Genomic DNA, 25,137 nt, shown 5'->3' with positions numbered 1-25,137 from the left:
CTGGGAGTGTATATATATAAGATGATGTTTTGTATCTTTCATGAATTTATTGTGAAGTTTCGTCTTAAGAAGACCCTGTTAGAGTGTGTAAATGTTACGTTTTTAGTGTACATATTTTTTATACTATAAAAAATTTTGCCTTGGTCAGTATTTTAATGTTTTAAAGAAATAATATGTTTACAAAGCAATAAAGCTGACCCCTGTGGCGGAGTGCTTAGCATAGTGCGCTATGATTCCATACAGATTTCCGGTTGGAATCCCACCTAGGCATGGGTGTTATTTGTGAGTGTCCCTTCATAAATTGCATCATATTATCACTCAACCTCATCTTTGCATTAGCCAAAAGTAGCAGAAAAGCGAAGTTAAATAAACCAAGCCAATCAATCAATCAACAAACGAATGAAGAAGGAAGTGACGTGTTACCAGCAGACTATTGATTACGCATCAAAGTCTCAGCTGTTATAAACAGGGCTTTAGACTGAAATCTGAACTAGATAGAGTATTGTACAGTACATACAAATGATGATCTACCATAATACTGACTAGAGATATAAATTCACGTCACTCGGAAAATATAGGAACTAATAATTTGACTATGCAATATTAGATCACGCGGAACACAATCACGAGGTCCAGCTATTTCGCCTCTTTGACCACAAGTTACTACACTATTAATGGACGTCAACAGCTTGAATCACGTCATTCGGACAGTCTGAACGAGATAGTAACGTCATTCACCATGCAACTACTTAGAAACAGCATATGAACAGCATTGTGTACTAGGTCATATTGAGTTCAGATACTTATATTTCCAGTAAGACATGCTCACAATCGAGCTCCCTATTTACCAAGGTGTCACCCTATTACATTTCTCATTTAACATTTTTGGAGAGCCCACCGAAAACGCCATCCTGGGAGGTACAATATTTAGTGTTTAAAAACATTTTTAACATTTCACCAAACTAAATTGACTTGCCAAGTACCCTTTCCTGACAGGAATGTTCGTTTTGTTCTCCGGTTTCAAAATCGCTAGATCTTTCCGGAGTGAAATGGTAGGATTATGCAATTTGCATTGGACTCGGTGAAGTTTTCTGAAATTGGTAAACATAACACGAAAACAATTTATCTACAGTATAGCTCCCAATAATCTTTTTTCTTAATGCACACAGAAATGACCAAAATGTCACTTGCCATGTTTTACACCCGATCTCGTCAATTCTGTAATTAGGCTTAAACGATTTTTCATGGGAGAGAGGGCGTTCTCCCGTTTTAGGGCCAAAATATTATGGTCACCCTATACTTCCTATGCTGATAGATTTGTCTCAGAGTCACGATGCCATTTCCATTTCGTTCATCAGCCCTTTAACCGGATTTTTCAATGGGTGATTTCTAAAATATCACTTTTAAGTACGTTCACGCCCGCTTAGCAACAGAAGCACCTCTTCTAGTTTCGGAACGCAGTCTGTACCCTTCTCAGGAATGGTTGTAATGCTGCAGACAACTGCACATAATGGAAACATTCAAGTAAACATATTACAATGTATTTTGTTGCTTATACATTATTTACAGACAGCTGCAACGTCGCTTCTCAGCACTCTCACAGACTACTAACTCACTTTACATTAGGCATTAGAGTCAGAATCTTGCAAGTCTTATGTGGCCATCTTGGCTCCAATTGTATAACTCACTGAACAACATACTTAGCTGCATATGTTGGATTAAAATCACCACTATGATTGCTGGCATGAATGGAATCCTCCCCGATGGCATAGTGGTAACGTTGTCGCCTCGTAATCAAGGAGTCCCGAGTTCGATACCCGATGGAGGCACATGACATACTTTAAACTATCGGTCCAGTCCCGATTAGCCTTTCAGTGCATAAAGTGGACTTAAAACAACAATTAAATCCAAACATTCAATGCTGATATGATCCCCAGAAATGCTCCTCATAGTGTTGGAATATATTGAAACAGGTGTGACGTCTGCAATTTACCATAGAACCGTAAGAAGTAAATCTTAGAGTGATTTGGAACCTTTCAGCACATCGTAGTCTGCACACCAATAAGTGTCCCTCATAACCACATGATCCAGGTTCTAGTATCTGCCAGAGCGCATCTGTATTTCATTTTCATTTCTCTCTTTTCCACCTAACAGTCATTGATCGCCATGGACAGAATAGCCCCGTCCAGTTTGCTGCACTTTTTGACTCTCTTTGCACTGAAGCGTCTAGTTGATCATCCGGTGCAACACCGAGCTGATCTGGTGTCAAGTAGTGTATTTGTTGTCCGCACCGTTTGCACTACGTTCTGGAGGGGTGTAATATGTGGTGTATGGTCACGTGGTGCGTGCTAACTAATCAAGTGAACATTTAAAGAAGCAGACACGCATTTGTTGAATATTCTGAACTTGAGCACCGCTATCCGTTTACTTTGTTGAATATTTCCTTTCAACCAGCCTGACACCGGGATAAACCTAGTGTCAAAAAGTTCAACGAACCAAACGGGGCTAAGGAGGTAAGAACTGACATTACATAACCACTATCAAATGAACAAAAGAATATCTACGTATTTCACTTTCCAAAATCTAATAGTTCTAACTGTACATCATGCGATACGAGTTTCAGTACGAGAGAAAACCTATTATGATAGAACAGCACGACATCAGTCCCGGCTTTCTCTGGAGCCAACTAAGCGCAAGTAGTGATGCGAGACGGATCCACCAATGAACACGTGAGAGGGAATGGGATTGTATAGAGAGAGGGAAGCGGACTGTACTTACCAGCCTTCCCAGCAGCTTGTACAGTCAACGGCAAAGATAGTGGTACGCGAATTGTCCACCGATATTTTCATTACTTTTTTATTCTACATCATGTGTTGTTTTAAAAAATGAAACTATGTTGGTTCGAAGCAGGCATTGTTCTCTGACGTCTTTATTCAATTCATTATCATTACATTGTGTAATACTGACCGAATGAAAATGGTGATGGACAATTCGCCTACTGTTTCATTTGCCGTTGGATGTACTGCTTTGCTCTGTCCACTCGATTTCCCCCTCCTGCTCTGTCGCTATGCGCGACCTTGCTCCAGAGATAGACGGGCAGAGTATAGCCCACAGTTGCAATGCGCAATGGAAGAAGCTCACGAGAAAAGGTGGTTGTGGCCTTTAAAGGCAAGTGGCAGATCGCTGAGGATGAACAACCACAACTGGAGACATTTTGGCCTTTTCTACGGCGAACGAGGAGAACCGAACGGACGTCGCACAATATAGTTACTCCCGTTGAACTTTTCATAAAATTACAAATACGGGTCTTTGCTGTTAGATACATGATTTATGTTTGTTCTGCGAAGGAAGTTTGTAGGTGACGTGCAAGGTTGACTCTGGGTGCAGTGTCTTATGTCCAGTTTCTGAGATCACAGTAGCCCCGTCAACTTTGCTGCACTTTTTGGCACATGCTGTAGTGCAGGTGTGTTCCGGTATCAGGCTGGTGCAAGGGAATGACGTTCAAATAAGTAGACGAATAGCGGTGTTCAAGTTCAGAAGATTCAACAAACGACTGTCTGCTGCTTTAAACGTTCATTGGATTAGTTATCACGTAACACGTGACCATACACCGCTCCAGAACGTAGTGCAAACGGTGCAGACACCAAATCAACTAAGTTGACGAGTCGGTGCTGCACCATGTAACCAACTAGAAGCGTCAGTGCAGAGAGAGTGAAAAGTGCAGCGAACTAGATCTAGTGAGTTTGAAAGTGCTGACTATACGCCATGTAATTGTATGAAATTTGTAGTTTTCACTATTCGCACAATTTATGTGTTACTTCTTTTATTATATTAACATTGCTTCAGAAGATACAAGTGTTACTAACCTGACAAATGCTAACTTGTAGAATATCAAGGATTGGTTAAAAGTATCAGAAATGTTTATAATAAGCGTTGAAATGATAAATGTTTTCTGTCGTACATTATTATTATTTTTTTTAATTAACCTCTGAAGTAATGCAGTGGTCATGATTATATGTTATGGAAACAGCAAATGTCACATAATGACCTGTTCCATTTCAAGAAAATTGTTTGAAATTTCATAACTTTTCATTCTTATTTTTCACAACGCAATATTTCTAATGTTCAATTAAGCAAGTAAAACGTAACTCGATGGGGGGGCGTTCCATGTAGCTGTTGGCATTATTACATCTTATACAATGGAGAGTACTGGGAGAAAATATGTGTGAAGCAATATGCTTGAAAGAGTCATTTATAAAACCTTCTCCATAAATTTTGCAATATTACACTACATTATTCAAAATGAGACGCCGTGGTCTAGTAGGGTGTCGGCCTCCGTGGCGGAGTGGTCAGCGCGCTATGAAGCCAGAGGTCCCGAGTTCGAATCCCGGTTCGGACAAGGATATTTGTGTTTGTTCCAGTGAGAATACAGAAAATATATAGGGAAAATTGATAAGTGTAAAAATTGATTAAAAAATGTAAAAACGGCGGATACTACACACAGAACCCAAAACGTGTCAATTGACAAATAAAAAAAAATGTGAGTTGGCCGTCACGCGGGAGACCCGGGTTCCAGTCCCGTTAGGGTGATCTAATGTCGGAATTTTCACGTCCTTGTCCTCACGTCGGAGCGTGGTGTTGATCACATCCCCTACAAAATGACCTATTTCGAGAATGTGGGGGGGCCCTAACCCCACATCCCCTAAATGTGCCTTCATGACACGAGGAACTTTACCTTGTTATTCAAAAGTATATAATAGTTTCAGTTTTCCCACTAGCATGAATGTATTTATTAGAGCCATTTCCATATTAACAGGGTTGCCCAAAGTACGGATCGCGACCTATATCCGACGAGACATGCTTTTTGTGTTTGGTGAAGCTTAGTACTTACAACCTGTACTTATAACTTCATTTTGAGATATTATAATTAGTGTGAACAAAATCTAATGCATTCACTAAATTCTTTTCTGATGCATTGGGCTCTTGTGATATTATACTCTTAATCCATGCAACTCAAATTGAATATTATTTGTAAATTAAGTAAAATTGACCCCTGTCCATTGCATTTTGTTATGAACGCACATAGAGGTTGTGCATGTAGCACGACAGAGGAGGGGGTGTGATCAACGTCATACTTCCGCTGTCTTCGATAACTTTAGTAGTTCATAAGTTTGTTCTTATCCTAACGAAAGACCTTTGGTTTCTAGCATCAAAAGAAACCAGGGTCTAGGGCCTCAACTGATCAAAAATTAGTCAGCCAAATTTTAAATTTATCGGTGGTGATTTTTAAGTTAATTTTGGCTTAGAAAGGTCCATTATTCCTCTTGACACATCATACGTCATGTTTTGAAATAAGAGTCTACATAAAACAAAGGAGAAGTTTTTGTCCTTCTGCCTATACAGAAAAGCTCTCTTAAAGTAACCCAAACTTCACGACAGCAAAGCACATAACAAAAGGTCATATCAACATCTGTCCGGAAGCGCATATTTGCCAAGGTAGATGGCACTGAAGAACGACATCATCCTCTCATAACAACACTCACAGTCTGTTTTTGTGTGTTGCAGATTGTGTGAAGCACCATGGTTAGTAATTCATACCAGGAACAAGCCGAGATGGTCTTCGTATACGGTCAATCAGTAGGAAACTGTCGAGAGGGCGAACGGGTTTATCAAGCCACGTACCCGGACAGACAGCACCACTGGGGCCTTTCATACAGGCGAACATGGAGGGCGGCCGCGGCATGTGCGTACACCAGATCTGGAGGAACATGTGCTACACGATATTGAGAACAACCCCAGTACAAGCTCCAGGCAAGTGGCCCGTCAGCATGGTGTAGGCCAAGCGACAGTCTTGTGTATCCTGCATGAACACCGCTACTACCCCTATCACCTGCAACGTGTGCAGGGATTATCACCAGCGGATTTTCCTCCAAGGGAAAGGTTTTTTCGCTGTTTTTTGCAACAGGCCACCACCGGATTGGGATTTCTGTCGTCAGTCCTCTTCACCGATGAATCGACCTTTGGTAGAGATGGCATCGTCAACCTACACAATCATTATCTGTGGACTACAGCCAATCCTCGGGGAATGGTTGAATCGTCTCATCAGCAACGGTTCACCATCAATATTTGGGCAGGGATTATTGGCGACCACCTACTTGGACCATTTGTTCTTACACAATGCCATAACGGACAGACGTATCTGGAATTCCTGCAGAACACTCTGCCTCTCTTGCTTCACAATGTGCTTTTATCAATACGACAGGTAATGTGGCTGATGCATGATGCACCTCCAGCCCAGTTTCGCATTATTGTTCAACACCTCAACAACATCTTCCCCGGAAGATGGATCGGAAGAGGAGGCCCTGTGGCATTGCCCGCTCGATCGCCGGACTTAATCCTCTTGATTTTTACTTGTGTGGTCATCTGAAAAGTGTTGTGTATGCTGAACCAGTTCCTGATGTGCAGACCCTTGAACAGCCTGTGACGCTATTCGGGTACAGGCTGGAACATTCGAACGAGCGAGGCAATCCATGATGCGACGTGTGGACGCTTACATTGCATCCCATTGAGACCACTTTGAACACCTTTGTAACATGGATGAAAGTCATGCCATATAATGTGTACCGGTACTAATTGCTTTATTGCAGACTCACCGTCCATTTCCGGACATACGTTGATATGAACTTTGTTGTTCCTTTTCCTGTCAGGAATCATCTCCTGAAGTTTGTCCCTATAGTATATATATATTTTTTTTTCTCTCTATTATGTGAATATACGAGAATATATTTCCCAACTTATGGTACTTGCCTTTTCATTTTATATCTTACTAATTCGTAGCATGTTGCACCCCACTGTACGCTACATAACAAAAGTAGTTGTGAATGTTGGCTAGTTATATTTATGTTAACGTTTCAGTAATTAATTAACTAACATCACTACGATATCACCATTAGAAAGTGTACGGAAGAACCTGCACACTCACAATATCAACAGAAATGTATGGATGTATACACAGTACATATATGTACTGAAGTGTGACTCAAATAAATATCGCGGATCAAGAGTCACCGGGATGTAGCAAATTATAAAGCAAGAAGTTTACGGTTCATAACTACTGCAAAAGGGAGCGCCCCGGTCAATAAAGGAAAAGATGAGTTATAACTGAGTGTTCTTGAAGAGTCCTGTCCGAGACGAATATGTAAGTTGTATCCATAACTTGCCAGAGTCCGTACTTAGACTCTGACATGCGCTCCTCCTGTTATCACGTACTACGTGTAGTGATCGGATTTATAAGTTGACTGAGAGCGATGTCCTTCCGGACCTCATGTTTTATACTCCTGCTGGACTGGAGGTTATTACTCCTCCAGTCCTCTATCGGCGAGGTGTACTTTCGTCACCTCCGTATAGACTCAACACGGAGACATTAGGAAATGCAGCGCATTCCTGGGATAACTTAGAGGCAGTCGATGGAGACGACAGGTTAATGAACAGTGTAAAAAGAGCATTAAAGGAGCCTCTTCTCTAACTTTATTACCAAAAAATAAGGGGAAAAGTCCCAGAATATAGCGTGCTTCAAAATGGTTTGAACGATAAGAAACCGTTCCTGGAGCGATAAAACTTTAGCAACAATTAAAGTTCTATGTAAATACTTTCAACCATATCCTCAAGTTTTGTTTGCAATGGTCGTAGTAGTTCCAAATTTCTCCACTAGGTGGCAGGGTGATACGTTCCAAAATGGCTGCCTGTGGTGCAGAGAAAGCTTTTTGCGTCCTACAGTTTCACGTTTATCGGTCTGTTGTTAGTGTTGAGCATGAGTTTCGTACGAAATTTCGTAAAGAACGACCATCCAAAATCTCCATACGTAAGTCGTATGATAAATTCAAGACAAAGGGATGCATTTGCAAAGGAAAATCGTTTCTGTAGACCGTCCACGTCTGAGGCAGATGTCGAAAGAGTTCGAGCTAGTTTTCAATGCAGCCCCCAAAAGTCTACAAGGAAAGTGAGTCAAGAGCTATACCTGCCGCAAAATTAGTTTGGTATTGACGCTTGGGAAGCACGTGTTGAAATCGGGTCTACGGCACTGCGGGAGGGTGGGTTGCTGGCATGCGAGCCAATCAAAATCTTCCCAGTGCTTCACCCAAGCCCTGGTTACCTAGCAACAGACAACGTTTATCTCGGTGTTGCCGCTTATCTGGCGATTCTTCCTGCGATCAGATTTCATGTTGTTGGGATAGGATGTGTTGTTTGTTTGTTGCGTTGCTGTGATATTTTAACCGGTCCGTTGTTTAGTGTTTATTGAATTTAGAGTATTCTTTGTTATATATAGCGTGTTGTTTTAGTTGTTATTTTTTGTACATAATTTTCTGTGTTCTTGAGTGTGTCGTGAGCTTGTGTGAAGAATGTCAAGCACAGGAGGCAATACTCGAGATGACAATGTACCAAAGAGGCCATGCACTAAAAGAAAAAGAAATTCTTCTCAAAGGACAAACGCGGGAGATGGTTTGTTCTGAGCGCAAATAATTTGAGCAAGAGAAAAACAATGGGGCTCCAATCATTTCTGTAAATAAAGTTCTGGACAGGACTGCTGCTGCTTTCGGCGTGTCTAAGAACACTATTGTTACTATAGGGAAAGAAAAATATAATGTGGTAGAAATAAATAAATAAATGCGAGGCTTCAAAATTGGAAACCCCAGGAAAGAAGAGGAATAGCAATAAACGCGTGACAAATTTAGATACCTTTCAGCAAGATGCTATTCGTCGCCATATTTACTCTTATTATAGGAGGAAAGATTATCCCACTGTTGGGAAACTGCGAGTTTCGTTGAAAGATTCGGCATTTTTTCAAGGTGGGGAAACATCTTTAAGGACAGTCATAAAATATCTGGGATTCTCATACAAAAAAAAATAATGGACGCAAAATAAAGTGAAGTATGTAGGCATATGGGGATGTGGAGGTAAAGCTCCACACATTCTCGACCTCGACCTAGGCCATATTATGGAGGTGATGTGGTTCACCAACCGCCTTTACCGCAGGTTTGCCCCAGGTACTCACTTGGGCTGAGTCAACCCCGGAGCCGCTCGGGATATTTGAAAAAGTTCCACAAACCACCGCGGGTCTCACACGTGAAAGTCAGACGCCCCACCAACTCAGTTGCGGTATAATTGAAAGATGGGCAGACTTTAACAGGGACTTCGGAAAGAAATGATTATTGAAAGTGTATATACAGAATGGATTGAAAAGGTAACCTGTAAACAATGCTTGTTTCGTTAATTCGTTCATGTTGTAAGGGAGATGGAAATGAAGAGAGAAAACAATAACACATTCATCATTGTTGTCATCATTGTTATTCCGTTTTCCTCGAAAAACAATAACACATTTCATCATTGTTCCTTTTCATAACACGTTTTCCTCGACACAGCGTCAGACGGCTGCACTGCGTACCGTACCGCATGATATGGCAACACCGTGACGCGTCTTCCTTCAGCTCTCAATACCAAACTAATTTTGCGGCAGGTATAACAATGTCTCGAGCAACTGTTTGGCGCGTAGTGCGTAGGCGAATAAAGATGTATCCCTATCGAGTGCAGTTGTTACAACATTTAACACCTAATGATCACACGTCCCACAAAAATGTTTATGAGTCACTTCTAGAGTTATGCAATGGTGATGATGATTTTATTGACAAACTTTGTTTCAGTGATGAGGCTACGTTCCATGTGACAGGAAGAGTGAACAAGCAAAATGTTCGCATCTGGGGGACTGAAAATCCTCGTCAAATCGTTGAAGTTGTGAGTGATTCACCGAAGACTAATGTGTTTTGCGCCCTTTCATCTACCAAAGTGTACGGTCCGTACTTCTTTCACGAAGAAACTGTGACTGGACAAATATTCCTACACATGCTTACAACAAATTACCTTAATAACAGACTGCCAGACCGCTGGATTGGGCGATCTACTCAAAATGATCAACAGTTACTATGTTGGCCACCAAGATCCCCGAATTTAACCCCCTGTGATTTTTTTTCTGTGGGGACATCTAAAGGACATTGTGTACACACCTCCTCTACCCGCAGATGTCAATAAACTGAAAGAGCGCATTACTGCTGCAGTGCAAACTGTTGATGCAGACATGTTGAAACGGGTCTGGGAGGAATTGGATTACCGAATTGATGTATGCAGGGTTACAAAGGGGGCTCACATAGAACATTTGTTCAAAATTTTATCAAAAAAACTTGGACTGCTTTAGGAATTGAGTGTAAAATTTAAAGCAATTTGGACGAAAAATAAAAAATATATAAGGATTTGAAATCGTTCACATCATTTTGAAGCAGCCCGTAAAAACCAACACATCCGTCACCTCTCAAAGTGACATAAAAAAAATCTTCACCAAAACCAAAATTCAGAATCCATGCATCGAATGTAAAGAAGTAAGAGTTCGAGTGTCATTCAAAAATAGATTTGCGTACTTGCATTAGTAATCGTAAGTACTAATAAAAAAGTCCCAGGGATAGGCCAAGGTCCATAGGTGCGACTAAAAGAAGAAAACACCTTCAAAATGGACAAACGTAAAAATGGCTTTGCAAAAGAAAGTCCAAAAGATATCCAAATCACATGAAGCATACGAGACTGTGAGTCGTGTCTCTGCACTGGGAGAAGTTCGGCATCGAAGCAGCAACTGGAGGCCACGAGAGAGCGGTGACACATCTGTCACGACCAAGGATTCACCCGGACGTCACAACGTAGGTCACATCTCGACGACGGGAAAAACTGCTTCCTGATGGCTGAGTACGCAGGCAGAGTAGAGAGAGCGTGGGGGAGTTAATAACTCAGTTATAACAGATGATTGTGACTGACGTAATATACAGAAAAGTTTCCCTCAGAGCGATGTGACGGGACGTTATGGGTCGACAGGTGGGGCTAATCAGGCAATGTTGGGCTTCTCGATGCGGCTGACAGGGGACGGGAAGCAAGAGCTTATGAGAAGATGGCTTGGGGGTACAAGAAATAGACTGTAATTCAAAGGGGGAACTAATTGTCGGTTTGATTGAAATTTTGGTGGCTGTAGGCTTAGCTGGGGTTGAACTACAGCAACATGAGTTGATTATTAAGTAGAGAATGAATGAAAAAATTAGAATTGCAGCAATTGCAATCAGGGTTAGGTTCGTATAATATGTTAGAGACATCTCAGAGCCTTGTCTGGAAAAAAGTGGGGAAATCATTAAAAAAATCTAGTGTGTGTGTACTAGGCATTTCATCCTAGTATTTTGTGTAAGATAACAGGTATGTAAAATGGTTAAAGTGTAATTGTACAGGAGTTGTAACGCGCTCCTGATTCACCCTAACGATATGTAAGCTAATGTAATGTAAATAATAGCAGTAAAATTGTAAGAGTTGAAAAGAACAACGTGGACTGGTGGAAGAGAAAAAAACACGGGGATAATTCTGATGAGTGAACGTTCCTTTACGTTACATAAAGTGTAGGTAAGAGTTCAATTACATAATGTTAGTAAGAACAAGTTCCTCGAAATTGTTTATCACCTCAGAAGTTGTCTGTTTTCAGTGCTGGCAGTTATAAATGTAAACAGTTCATCTTGTAACAGTTACTTATGGACTTAGCACGGCAAGGATTGCCAATTCAGCTTATTTACTTCCTGGCTTCATTTCTTACTTGCTTTCTCTCTTTTTTTCTAATTGAAGCGTAAAATGTACCGGCGAATGAAAAGAAAGGTAAGTACCAATTTCGCTGGATACGCAGTGAGTTAAATCAAAACTTATTGATTAATTCTGACTTGTGAGGCGTGTTCATCCATTTTTATTGACTTAAGCAACATGATAAACAATAAAATTAATATTTAAAAACAAGCTAGTAATCTACAAATATTCATGGGGAGGGGGGAATTTTCATTAGTGTTACATTATTATTATATTGTAACTTTCTTATGGATGAGTTCGTCAGGCGAGGAGAAGGGGAGAGAGAAAGGGGAAATTCTGCGGAGAGAAAAGTTATCTCTCAAGCGTGCAGTGGAAGCGAGTTGAAGTTGTGCGTGACGTAGTGACGCGGAACGGGAATATGTGAATAATAAATCAAATTTCAGTGGAGGTGTAAAAAGTGGGGGAGACAGTGCGGTAGGGATTTCGTCTGGGGTGTTCAGTTATCGGCATCATAGTGAGGTTTTAAACGGGATACGGTGATCGTGCCTGTTTTTGGTTTCCCACGTCCAGCAATGGATGTGACTTCGTAAGAGTCCCCATCTATTTTGCGTCTGATAGTTCCCTTATACTTATATGAAGAAGGAAACGCCTTTGAGACCCCCGGGGTTTGGGTGGAATCCAATAACCAGACATGCTGTCCTGGTAAGTATTCAACCTGGCGTGTGTGTCGGTCCGCATATCGCTTTTGTTCTTGGAATCATTTGCGAAGGTTGTCATGCGCTGTCTTTCGTATGGAGGTCAGCTGTTCGAGTCTCTGTGCGTTTGAGAGGAATATATTGTCAGGGTTGGTAGGGAGTACAGCGTTTGCTAAAAGTAGGGGGTGGTGACCAAGTAATGTGTACTAATGGCTGTGGCCTAGTCCTGAATGAAGACTTATACTATGACTAAAGCTAGCGCTGGCTAAATGATTGCTCCATTCATCTTTTTTTTTCTAGTACATAGATCCTCATTATGTTCTTAAGTTCTTCAGATTAGCAGAAGCAGGCCCCGTTCCTCTGAATGCAGATTAGCAGCAAAGCTCTCTTTACCACACAAAAACATTTCATGAGTTTTAGAATAATTGGAGAAAAGATTTAAGAAACTATACTTCTTCTAAAGTAGACCTGATATTGAACATAAGGCAAATGCAGTAAAATCACTTCGAGTATGGACATAATTTGATTATGGCATTCCTCGATATAGAAAAGGCATACGATAGCGTGGACAGAACAAAGATTTGGAAGGCTCTAAGAGAGAAAGGAATCGAGGAAGAGATAGTGTGTAGAGTGCAGAGCACATACAAGGCCAACCAGAGCTGTGTGAAGATACCAGTGGGAAGAACGGAGTGGTTCAGTATAAGTAATGGACTAAAACAGGGAAATGATCTTTCCTCACTGCTCTTTATAATTACAATGGATGCAATTAACGAAGAGGTGGGGAAGAAGATAGGAGAGGAAGAGACGAAGGCCCTGTTTTTGCTGATGACATAGTAGTATGGGGGAACAGGGAAGAAGAAGTACAGAGAAAGCTTGATAGTTGGAATGAGGAAATCAGAAGAGCAGGAATGAAATTCAGTGCAGAAAAGAGCGAGGTGCTAATAACAACAAGAAACATAGCCCGAAATTATCCAAGAATAAAGATGGACACGGAAGAGTTGAGGGTAGTGGAGAGCTTCAAATGTCTAGGAAGCATAATTGACAGAAGTGAAAGAATAGATGAGGATTTAAACAGAAGAGGACAAGTGGGTGGTGGACTATATCAAAGTGTTCGAAGATTAATATGGAACAGGAATGTACCTATGAAATGCAAGAAGGTAATATATAACACATGCTATGTACCAATAATTACGTATGGAGCAGAGAATTGGAAAATGACAGAGAGAGACAAAAGAAAGATGCAGGCAGTGGAGATGAAATTTTTAAGGAGTATATTAGGGACAACTAGAAGGGATAGGATAAGGAATGAGAAGATTCGACAGACAGTGAGTGTGATGAAGCTTCAGGGCAGGATAGATCAGGCACAGATGAGGTGGTTTGGACACATGAAGAGGATGAATGCAGATAGACTACCAGTAAGAGCTTACCATGCACAAGGAGTGGGAATAAGGCCAAGGGGGAGACCAAGATGTCGGTGGAGAGAGCAGATAGTGGAGAGTGCTACGAGAAGAGGACAGGATTGGAACACCGTGGAAAGAGAGGAATGGTGGCAGCCAGGAATAAATGTAGAGGCTTTACTTCTATGCCGACCCAGCCAGAGGCAGGAAACAGCGAAGGATGATGATGATGACTTCTAAAGTCAAAATTAACCCCAATAAAATACATATCTATGGTATGATATATTATATTTAGATATTAAACTTAAACCTTGATGTGAAAAGTATTCTCTAATAATTAGCCTACTATTATAAGTCCGTCCTTCTGGATTCCATCAACCTAGCGTGAAACATTTCTCTGTGCTTTTTATTAGTCATACGTAAACGTCTCTGTGGTCAAGCGTGTTGAGTGGTATACTGGCGACCTAGTTACCAAAGGATCCGGTTTCGGGATGCCGAATCACACGGGACTGGATTTCCAGTAGGAATTCCCTAGTTGGCGCTGGACTGGCTACCCATTTGCTAGTTTTCGCCTCACACGATACTTGTTACAGTACTTGTCGATAGACTTTTGTTCCCATAAGACATTGCGCTGAGCAGGCATTCTGTAAAGATGGACGAGCAATTTGAAGGATGTTGTAGGAGAATTACTGCTTTGTGCTTTTATTAAAAATTAAAAGTATTGGCTCGAAAAAATATGGTACATTTCGTGTTCTCTGTGAGAGTCCGTTCATCAATTTAATCATATCATAACTCATTCTGACAGTTTCAATTAGCTAAAAGTGAAAGAAAAGGGACGCTAGATAATAAAAATCTAGTTAAATCAAATCTTTAGTTACATTGGCATATTACTCGTATCATAGATTCATTCTAAAAGTCGATTTGTTTTTGATATATTGGCTAAAGGTTACATGCGTGTTTCATGATTTTTTTTATTTTCAACATCGCAACCCCTAAATTTCATTCCGCACCCCCTCAGCACCCCTAGATGATAAATCCTGGCGCCGCCGTTGCTCTCATATATAGACCACGGGCGAATAAACGATCACAAAATGAATTATTCATTTCAGAGAGTCGATAAGTATGTTAATAATATTTGTAAAAACCAGGACGCATTTGCTTCCGGCATTTCAACTATTTTTTTTTTCTTCGTTCACTATTGCGTTTACTTTTAAGTGTGCGTTTGGTGTTGACTGTAATTTTCCAATAGGTTCAGGAATGAATGCTTCTGTACTTCGCAAGCTATCAAGTTTTGATTGCTAAGAGAGTTGCATGTTCTTGTTCCATTAAAGGGCCAATTACCATGGTGCACACTTGAATAAGCGGCAGGGTGTCCCCAACCACACCCTTTTCCACGTACTATCAAAAGTGCATTTTTATCCACTAAAGATCAACAACATTTCGATAGAACTGTCGCAGGTGAATGTTAGCGCTCACGGAACTTTCGTCTGAATCTGCTATTTTTTCATTACAAGAAATGTTGTCGTAAGGTCAAGCAAATCATTACACTTCAGAACTGCACTTAGGTAACTAATACTAACTATTTCTGTTATGCTTTTTGTCTGCTATTTTCTGCAAGTTTATAAATTTATATAACGCATATCACCATAAAAGAATTATCAAATTGGTAATGTGTGACAAACATTCATTTAGTCAGATAGGTAGTAAGGTAGCCTGTGTTTCCAAGGTGGCGCACTTTACGAAAATCATATTAGTATTTATCACATACTAACAAATGGCACTACATTAATATACCCAGTCCCCCTCAGGTGCATCATGCAGAAAACCAACTGTCTCTGGCTGCCAGTAGCCATTTTATGTAAGTTATTTTATTGGGGAAAGAGCACATTAGTTGTTGTTATTTTCAGGTAACATTGAAAAGTGTGTTTGTGCATCCTTGAAATTAACGAATCTTAATATTTTATACATATTTGGAAAGCTCGTTTCATTGTCTTTTTGATCATGAAGTTATATTGTAAAAATATTTTTTGTATCAAAGTAGCGATGCCTTTTTTGTTTAAAAACGTGATCCAGAAGCGAGTTCCTAAGGTGGCGGATGGCGGAGTTGGTTTATGTAACTTCGCTTTTTGGCAATTACGGCTGAGTGACGATATGATGAAATTGATGAAAAGACACTCACGAAGAACACCCATACCCAGGCCGGGATTCGAACCCGGACACCTGGTGGGTTCGTGGGGGCTGGGTTAACCACCCCTCCACGGAGGTCGGCTATTCGTCGTTACTGTATGTAATGCATGACAGCAATCAAAAGTTTGAGACAACAATATTTATTCATGCTTCCATAATTCTACAATTCATTTGAGAAAGTTATCTCCCATTAAAAGTTCGTAAATTGCACTAGAAGCTTAACTACGGCCACTTCTGAATAAATTATTTTGTTTTACATATTTAGTTAACGACTCTAGGATAAGAATTTGTTATTTTCCCGTAAAATGTTCTATCCAAATACCTGTTTAAACAATGTTACCAATGACTCTTTGGGGGGATGTAGTGTAGTACAATATAGCATCTCCAGTATTACACAAAGTGTTCAGCCTAAAAACCACACTAACAAAATTATCAGTTTCCGGTGCTGGTAATGTGTGTTTTATTAGTTACAATCATATAAACAAGTCGTCCACCGAGAATGTAAATGTTCTATATCCAATTTTCTTCTTTTTCACTGTTGCGCTGAAAGTTTGTATCATTGTATTGAAGCCCCAATAAAAGGATTTAGTTGATTGGTTAGGTATTTATCCTGTAACGCATTGTTGAAATTTCAGATAGAACAATTGCACGCAATACTAGCTTCGATTTTAGAGTTCCAGTGTTCTATCTACGTACCAGATAGAACATTGCATTTTAGAAGTGAGATGATAATTAAACAATTTCATTATACATTTGTCATTTGGTAGCAAATTGAAGTAAATATTGCATGTTTTGGGAAATCAATTAACCATTTTGATTCCATTATTATTCAATTTTTTTGACTGTTGACAACAAAAGTAAGAACCTAAGACCATTTCTATTGCTAAGCAGCTCCCACAAAGTACTGAGGTTGGAATGCAAGCTGTTTATCTTTTCACTTGGATGGTGCTTGTAGTTGGTTGAGGAAATTGTCATAAGGTTTCATTGGCTGTTGAAGTTTGCATTCTCGGGGTTGCTTCTAAATTCTGTAGATGAAACAAAAACACACTCAGTGTATCAATATTGGTTCTATGTAGACAGACGAAAGCGAAAATGAAACAATTACATCCGAAATAGCCCATAGCCAAAATATCTGTATTTCTTTACAATTTGGAGATAGAACAAAGTACTACCAGAAGTTGTTCTTAGGGTAGCTACTGTGAACTAATTTCAACTGGTTATCACTCCTGTAGGGACTACCTAGGTACTATAAAAATTGTCTACTAGTGTTCATTTAGATCGAATTTATGACTCAGTAACGCATGTTTTATGTAGAACATTCTATCTGGGCGATATCTTATGTGAATGTTAACAGCAGGGTTGCTAAATGTCCAGGAACTCATAAATTGTAATGGGTTCTATTGGGTTCCGCAACAGGACAGGAACCTTTTTTCTTCCAGAATTTAAATTCTGTCCAAGTTGCGTATTGTTTCATTTCAATTCGGAACTTGGACCGGATTTAAATTGACCCGTAAAAAAGGTTGAAATTCATCCGAAAAAAAGTTATTTACGGTTCAGAACGTTTGCTGATTTTCTCCTGGACCGGAATTAAATTTATTTTAAATTTCTGGACCTTTAACAACACTGGTCACGGACATTTCTTAAGACCCATAGAGACTACCGATTATGGCATTCTGGCAACGATATAAGCTTATTGAAAGCTTTATACATTGGCAAAAAGTAGGAGTGGTGCATTGCGTCTGATGTAGGGTACGTTAAGTTTTTAAGGCTGGAACTTTAGACATAGGTGTATGGACGGGTAGTTGAGATTATGTTGTTATGACTGTGTTTTTTAGAAGCAGCAATGTTTTATATGTTAAAATATGAAAAATAGAGCCCCACAAGATGTGCCCAGATTGTAGATGTTATTATGAGAAACAAACAGAATTACTCAGTAACTACAATTATTTACCTAAAAATCACTGATATTGCACTGAGAAATGAGCTGTAAAGTATGTGTTGAAAATGATTAGCTTCAAATATTATATTTACACTTCTGCTTTCGAGGTGCAATGTTCAGCGGAACAGCTGAATCCCGGCTGCAATTTAATAATAATAGCAATACAACCGTTGAAGTCAAGGGTGATGAAAAGAGACAAATATGGGGTTTCCATTCACATTATGCTACGCAGGTAATGTCTCGGGTATGTGATCGTATAAATTGGTTTTCAGTGAATTCGACGTTACATTCCAGGGAATGTTTGTTTCCTTGTTAAGAACTATCTGAATAAAAACATCCTCTTGTCGTTTGCCTCTTGTGTGAAAAGTGAGACTTGGAAATGTCACCCTGTGTTCAGACCTCTATTGTCCAGACAATCAGAGTTTGGCCTCTTTGATGGCGAAGTGGTAGCTTCGTCGCCTTGTAATCAAGGGGTCCCGGTTTCATACTCGGTGGAGGTACATAGTGGATCGGAACTCACTTTGAACTGAAGGTCCTTACTGTGCATAAAGTGGACTTAAAACACCAATTGTACTTAACAATAAGAGCTGGCGCTAAGCAAGGTTGGTTGGTTGGTTTGCTGCATTTTACTTCGCTTTTTGTGCCACTTTTGGCTAATTTGCGAAGATGGGGATGAGTGATGACATGATGAAATTGATGAAAGAACACTCACAAACATTCATGCCCAGGCTGGGATTCGAACCCGGGACCCCTGGCGTCGTAGCGCAATGTGCCACGGGGGGCGGGCTCAAAATATATGATTGAACGTCAATGTTATATTCTCTTGCATGTTTAAGACATGTCTGTTATATGAAAGGAAGTGTAATTCTATGGTCGAACTCAATAAATCAGGTAACAAATTATAACACAATTTTCTCTTCTTGCAGGTTCTCTGACAACTGGGATCTATACAATTGTAACATGATGATGTATAACCAGAAGAGCTTTCACTTTAGTGTTTTATTTGTCTACGCAGTGAATGCGACCCTCAATTCGCATCGTCTGAACGTTTTATGGAAAATGGATGAAGTGGAAACACAACTTGGAATCATGTGCGCCAGATACTTTCCATGGGCAGAATTTATTACTGTAATCGAGGAAACCAGTGAGGACTTCTCTTTTTCACTGAAAACCATTTTGCGAGTAGCGTATTACCCACCTGTGTTGGTGGCAACATCAAGTACTACTCTTAGCATGCACCATAAATTACATAACGGTCTAATTCTCCTTTTCGTGAAAGACACACAAGCATTGACGTACTATATCACGAAATGGTTGAACACATTTCTCGCTATTGGAAGGATAAGTTTTATAGTTGTCTACGTAATTACTTCGGACAACACGGAAGATGTGACAGAATTCATAAAATTATTTTCATACCCGAAATTCTTGAATATTGTTGTCATTCAAAGAACATTTACGGCTGAAAATGAAATTAATTCTGAGAAAGGGATACAATTTACAATATCAAGATATGAACCTTTCCTCCATGAATTGCGGAAAGAAATCCTTAGCTTCTCAGATATTGAAACTGTCTGCGAATTATGCTCTGAAGTTTTAGCCAGAGCAACACCAGCAACATTCCATGCCTACAAACTCAAGGGATCTGCTATATACACCGATAAATTGCCTTTTTACTGCAAAATGAAAGCATTTGGTGCTTGTGTGAGAGAAGGTTACTATGAAAACATATTTAGAGCCTTCAGTGAAAAAATGAATATCACAATAGAATCGTCCATTGTCTACGAAGATGGAAATTATGGTACGAAATTAGCAAATGGAACTTGGACAGGCATTGTAGGTGATCTTGTCTACGAAAGAACTGATATGGCTTATACAATGATTGGTTTTGTAGCTTCGAGGGGAAACGTTGTAGATTATCCAGTAGCCATCACGGTGCATCCACTAGTTATTTTGGTGCACAAGGCTCAGCTGATTCCACAATGGCTGTCATTAGTCTATGGTTTTAAATTACAGCTGTGGGTGGCACTCATTTTAAGTTTGATTGTAGTGTCTTTCATTTACAAACATTTATCAAACTGTTCACCAAGGTTTGAAGGCAAGTATAACTTTACCACGGCATTCCTAGTCATGTTCTCTGTTCTTATGCAAACATCTTTGTACGAACCAAAGTCAACATCGCAGAGGGTTGTCATGATGTCGTGGATGTATTGCACAATGGTCGTAATAGCTCTGTATCAAGGGGTAATTGTCGGTTTGCTGACTATTCCTAGACATTACGCAGACATAGACACCCTGACAGAAGTTGCAGAACAAGGACTTCAAGTGTCTGGTGAAAGGGTTTACAAGATCTTGTTCGACGATAAAACACACCCAGTGCTTTACAAGATACACAAGAATTATGATCCTATATTAAATTATACATCCAAGTTAAGAGAATTGTTGCATAATGATGGCATGGCTCTCATAGGACAGAAACATACCCTGGCGTATGATATAACTAAATCATTTGCACATTCGCATTGCAGTTCTCTTTTCCATTTTGTGAAAGAAGACCTTGGAGTTCAATTGGCTGGGTTTGCTGTTACCAAAGGGTCCCCTTTCCTTCCTCGATTCAATATGATTATCAGAATGTTACAGGAAAGTGGGCTTATTTATAAATGGGAGAAAGATACTATGAGAAATACCAAAAAACACAGAGGATTCAAGAAGACTTGCAACTCTGAAAGGAATACAACACTTTCCACCACCCATTTGCAGACAGCTTTTTTTATTTTGATTGGAGGTTCATTAATTTCATGTATGATTTTTGCATATGAACTGAAGTATCCTCGGTCAGCATATGCCCGTAGCTAGAATTGATCTCCGGGGGTTGGGTTCAAGGGTTATCCAGGGTAGGGGGGCTTTTTAAACCAACTCCCCTTTTCAAAGTTTTAACAGTACTAAGTGAGGGTAAATTATGTGTTGGGGTGGATCATTAAGTTAATATAAAATACGGAATTTAGAAATATCATACACACTAGTTTTTCTTCTAAAATATCTCTTGAAGTGTTAATTGACTGCTACTGACATAATCCCTTACAACACACTCCATTATAATTTTGATCAATCAAGAGAAAATGCACAATATTCAATTATAGTGCCCACCGTAGATTCCATCCCCGGCGGAAGCAATAAAACTCCCCTTTGTTGCCAAAACTTGGTAACTATTGACCTTTGACGCAGATTTGGAAGGAATGTAGATGATGACGTGAAAGTCACCGATTTCTGTCTAAACGGGAGGCCGCAACAGAGGCAGCGAAGGTAGAGATATAGAATCTCCCCATTTGATAGAACTTTCAAGGTCTAGAAAATCTTCTAAATACTTGCCGCTACTTAGACTTTGGCTCATAAACAAGTTGAACGAATGTAATAGCTGCTGTTCATGTTCTGTGAATTTATCCTTCATCAAGTTGTGAACAAAATAGTACGTGATGTCTACATTTTCACTCTTCACTGTAAACAAATTATACAAAATAGTTTTACCTAATGTCATGTGGGCTGAAGGCATCTCCAGGGGAGCTTAGCCCCCCGGTCCCTGCGTGGTTATCGACCTGGCAATAACTGTCTGCAAACAATGTAAGGGTTGTTGATTGCATTTTTAATGAAACTAATGGAAGAGTCGAGTCAGTTCTTGGTTCAGATCACCAGGTTGTTAGAAATAGAAAAACATGTAAAGCGTAATTGATCACCAAAAAGAGTTTGTTATAAGTTCATGATACGTTCAGATTAGCTATTGGAGACTATAGTGGTTCAGGCTAAAGAATGTACTTGGAAATTCTATTTTTGTATTTTCTGTCGAAAGCGAGGGAGGGTCACATGAACAGCTGAACCAATCGGTTTGGTCCAGTTGCCGTAATGAGGGGAAATTCTGGTCGTATTGTGAGTTGCCAATTTTTTTGTTTCGGGTCGTTTTCGAAACAGGTGGCACCCACAACAAGGCCAAGCACGGCGAAGCCTAATGGTTGCCGCAGCTCAGGAAGCGAATGGGTCTCTGATTCCCTGCCTCTCCCTGAAATGCGAGCGAAAGGGGCATGTTGAAAGGAGGAGGTGTCGTGTACGACTGGACAATGGACAAAAATCAGGCGTGTAGCAACCGGGAGGCGGAAAGTCTGAGTTTCCTCCAGTTCATTCTTTGGCTGGGTGGACTTTAGGCCTACGGTTTAAAATAGGATCTGAACCACTGCGGAACGAATCGAACCCACTACCCAAGTGTCTGCGTTACCTCTACTCCATCAGAGATGCCAGTCATAGTTCACTGCACTACTTCCAGGAACACATATGTATGTACCTTCGTGGGAATAGCTAATTTTGATAGTGCTTAGAGTGTTTCCTACAAAGTAGTGAATTTAGGCCATCGATTGCAACATTGATCAAGATCACCACTTTTCTTCAGTTGGTGCTATATTCCTGTCCACTCCTGTGCTATACTCCTGTTAAAATGTAAACGTGAATATTGAATGCTGCCGTGTAGTCGTGGAGGAATAAACTATAAAATATATTTATTACAATTTTAAAACGTGTTCAAAGACAAATATGATAATCGCGGGTCATTTTGAGGTGTAGGGTGTGCCTTTACCACTATAATTTTTCCGAGGTATGTACTGTTGTCATTGGAAAAGGTCGATATTCTAAAATTTTCGGAAGGAGCTGTAGTCCCCTCGGCTCTCCCTTGGTACGCCAGAACTCGTGTGTCAAACAGTGCAACATACTCTACACCTAGACTTCCAGAGAAATCCAAAGGTACAACAACAGCAGCAAGATTCTACTAGGAGTTTATTGATTTCATTGAGTTCTTTTCACACCGAAAGTATCCCTGAGGGCCATCGGTGCATGTACATTATAAAATACATGTTGACATTACACATAATATATATCTATACATCAATTTGACAGTATGTTTTTATAATATAATAACAATTGAATAATACAATGTAAAATCATACGATGACAAATTATATTTTTAAGCGGACTAGTGTTGTAAAAGTGCAATACAATCTAAATGTATCTTATAAAGTTATTTAATTCCTGAAATTCTTTAACTGAATATTATGTATATTCCAATAGCAATTTTTTTTCACCTTACTTTTAAAGACCGTGGTTCTTTCAAAAATTTTGTAACTATTTGGTAACGTAACTGAATGCCTGTATAAAAAGGTCCTGTTTGGTATGCAGTTAGCCGAACTTTTGGAATGTGGAAGTTATATTTTTTTGTCTGGTATTGTAATTGTGAGTGTCTATGTTTTTTGAATAGTTCGATTTTCTTTCGGGTATGAAAGTAAGTGTCTCGAGTATGTACAAACTTGGATTACGAGATTTAAGTTAATTCAGTCGATGCAAGTACATAGTCATTCACTAATATGTAACAATACAGGAACACTGGAATTGAATCATCATTCCTCGATTTTGTTTTCTTTTTAATGCAAAATCGAAAATCTATAAGATCATGGGCGATTGCAGACCCTCTGATTAGGGATGGAAAGCCTTGATGAAAGTTCAATCGGAGAAAGAAAACTTCCATTTATTGTATTGATGGTTAGAAACAAGTGCGTATATAGAGTGTATCCAGACCTGGCGAAAATCGCTGTATTAGAGAGACTTCAAACTTCCTTGGCGCTAACGTTCATGGAACACTTACCTTATTTCTCTCTCTGTGGTTCAGAGATTAATTTGCACATAAACACTGTTTCGTACAGCAGATTCAAAACAACTACACACAATTTATTCATTCCCAACAGTGACAACCATTAGGGGGTCGTGTAGGAGTCGGTTGCCCTCTCCCTCACTTTTTGCCTTCCCACTATGGCCTCTAAATGCAAAGCCTTGCCTACCAAGAAAAATTAAACTGTCATTTCCCTCCCCCCCCCCCTCCCATCCTTTTCCTCCGTTTTGGCAGCCAATTGCCGCTACTGCTTTCCAATATATGGGGAATATATTCTAGAAAACACATAGAGGTAACACAACTAACAAATAAAGTGTGTAGGAGTGTTAATAACAAGAAATTTGCTTGAGAACCAAGTTGGATACTTCAATTACATAGAAAATAATAAATTTCTTCCGTAGTTGCTTGGAACTTTCGTCAGCTTGACAATACTTAATTTTTTGGAGCATAATTTTTTTTAATAATGGTGATTAGATTCCTCTAAGTAAGTTTCTGAGCGAGAGTATTAGGGCAGGAACTGTCCCCCTCTTGCCCCCCCCCCCTACGTGGAGAGAAAGATACCACCTCCGGTTAGCGCGAACGAAAAAATACCAAAAGGTGCATGAACCGAGAAAAGAAATGATAATACATTTCACAGTGTAATTTAAAATATGGAAAATTGTAGGTGAAGCGTTCCATGGTATGCGTGTTTACGTATATGCTTTCTGCATTATTTGCCAAGATGTAATATAATTAAGGTTTTAATCACAATGTCAAAAATTGTCACGTACTTGTTTACAATGTTATTACACTCACTACAGTTAGCATGCCATATATATATATATATATCCGTTCCTTTATGTAGTTGATCTAAGCAGAGATTATAGGTCGGGAACTGTACAGTCAGAACTCACTTGAATATGTTTGGTAGTTTAGAATCTACTTTTAAGAGGAATTTTTATATGAGGAATTTGAACTAGAATACTTCGGTCACTGCTAGTGACACTACAATGTCAAATGCGTCATGGAGGGCATTTGTTAGAGAACTTACTTCACATTTAATGCCAATGTTTACCCTTTCAGTTTATGTAATTACTTTGCCAACTAATGAATAAATAAAATTATTTTTCTTCAATTAAATCTTGCGTTTACTTTGGGCTACCCTACATATATTCGTGCGTGTGTGTGTATCTATGAATGTAAGAATGTAATGTGTCATACCCATGGGCGTATTTAAGGGGAGGGGTTCAATGTGTCCAACCCCCCCTTTTGATTCAGTTAAATTACCAGGTTACCTGTTCTGTCCGTTTTTTCATAAAAATTTCTTCGCATTTATTTTATTCTTCTCCTAAATTAGAGACATATAGAACGGGATATAGATGGGAAGGAAATTACGTAAATCCGCACACCAGATGGAACTGCAGACCAAATGTCTGCAATTTCCTGATACTTTCGGAATTTCTGTTATAAAAAACTGCAAAGGGACTGTCAAATCAGTTATAATTTTTATCCCTCGAGTCTTGTTAAAGGAATTTGGTTTTTAAAAACGCAGTTTAAGAAAACCAAGGAAACACCGCAACATTCTCA

The 25,137-nt window shown here is 39.6% G+C and overlaps 1 protein-coding gene across 1 annotated transcript in view; it reads right to left on the bottom strand.

The window, feature by feature from the left end:
• LOC145991684 (uncharacterized) overlaps positions 1-25,137 on the bottom strand; it is a 51,157-nt gene that overhangs the window by 18,687 nt on the left and 7,333 nt on the right. The gene's annotated exons all lie outside the window — the stretch shown is intronic.

Source organism: Lepisma saccharinum, chromosome 1 (genome assembly GCF_977018435.1).
Source record: "Lepisma saccharinum chromosome 1, izLepSacc3.1, whole genome shotgun sequence".
In the NCBI taxonomy this organism is placed as follows: domain Eukaryota; kingdom Metazoa; phylum Arthropoda; class Insecta; order Zygentoma; family Lepismatidae; genus Lepisma; species Lepisma saccharinum.
This window is presented reverse-complemented; position numbering and strand designations above follow the sequence as displayed.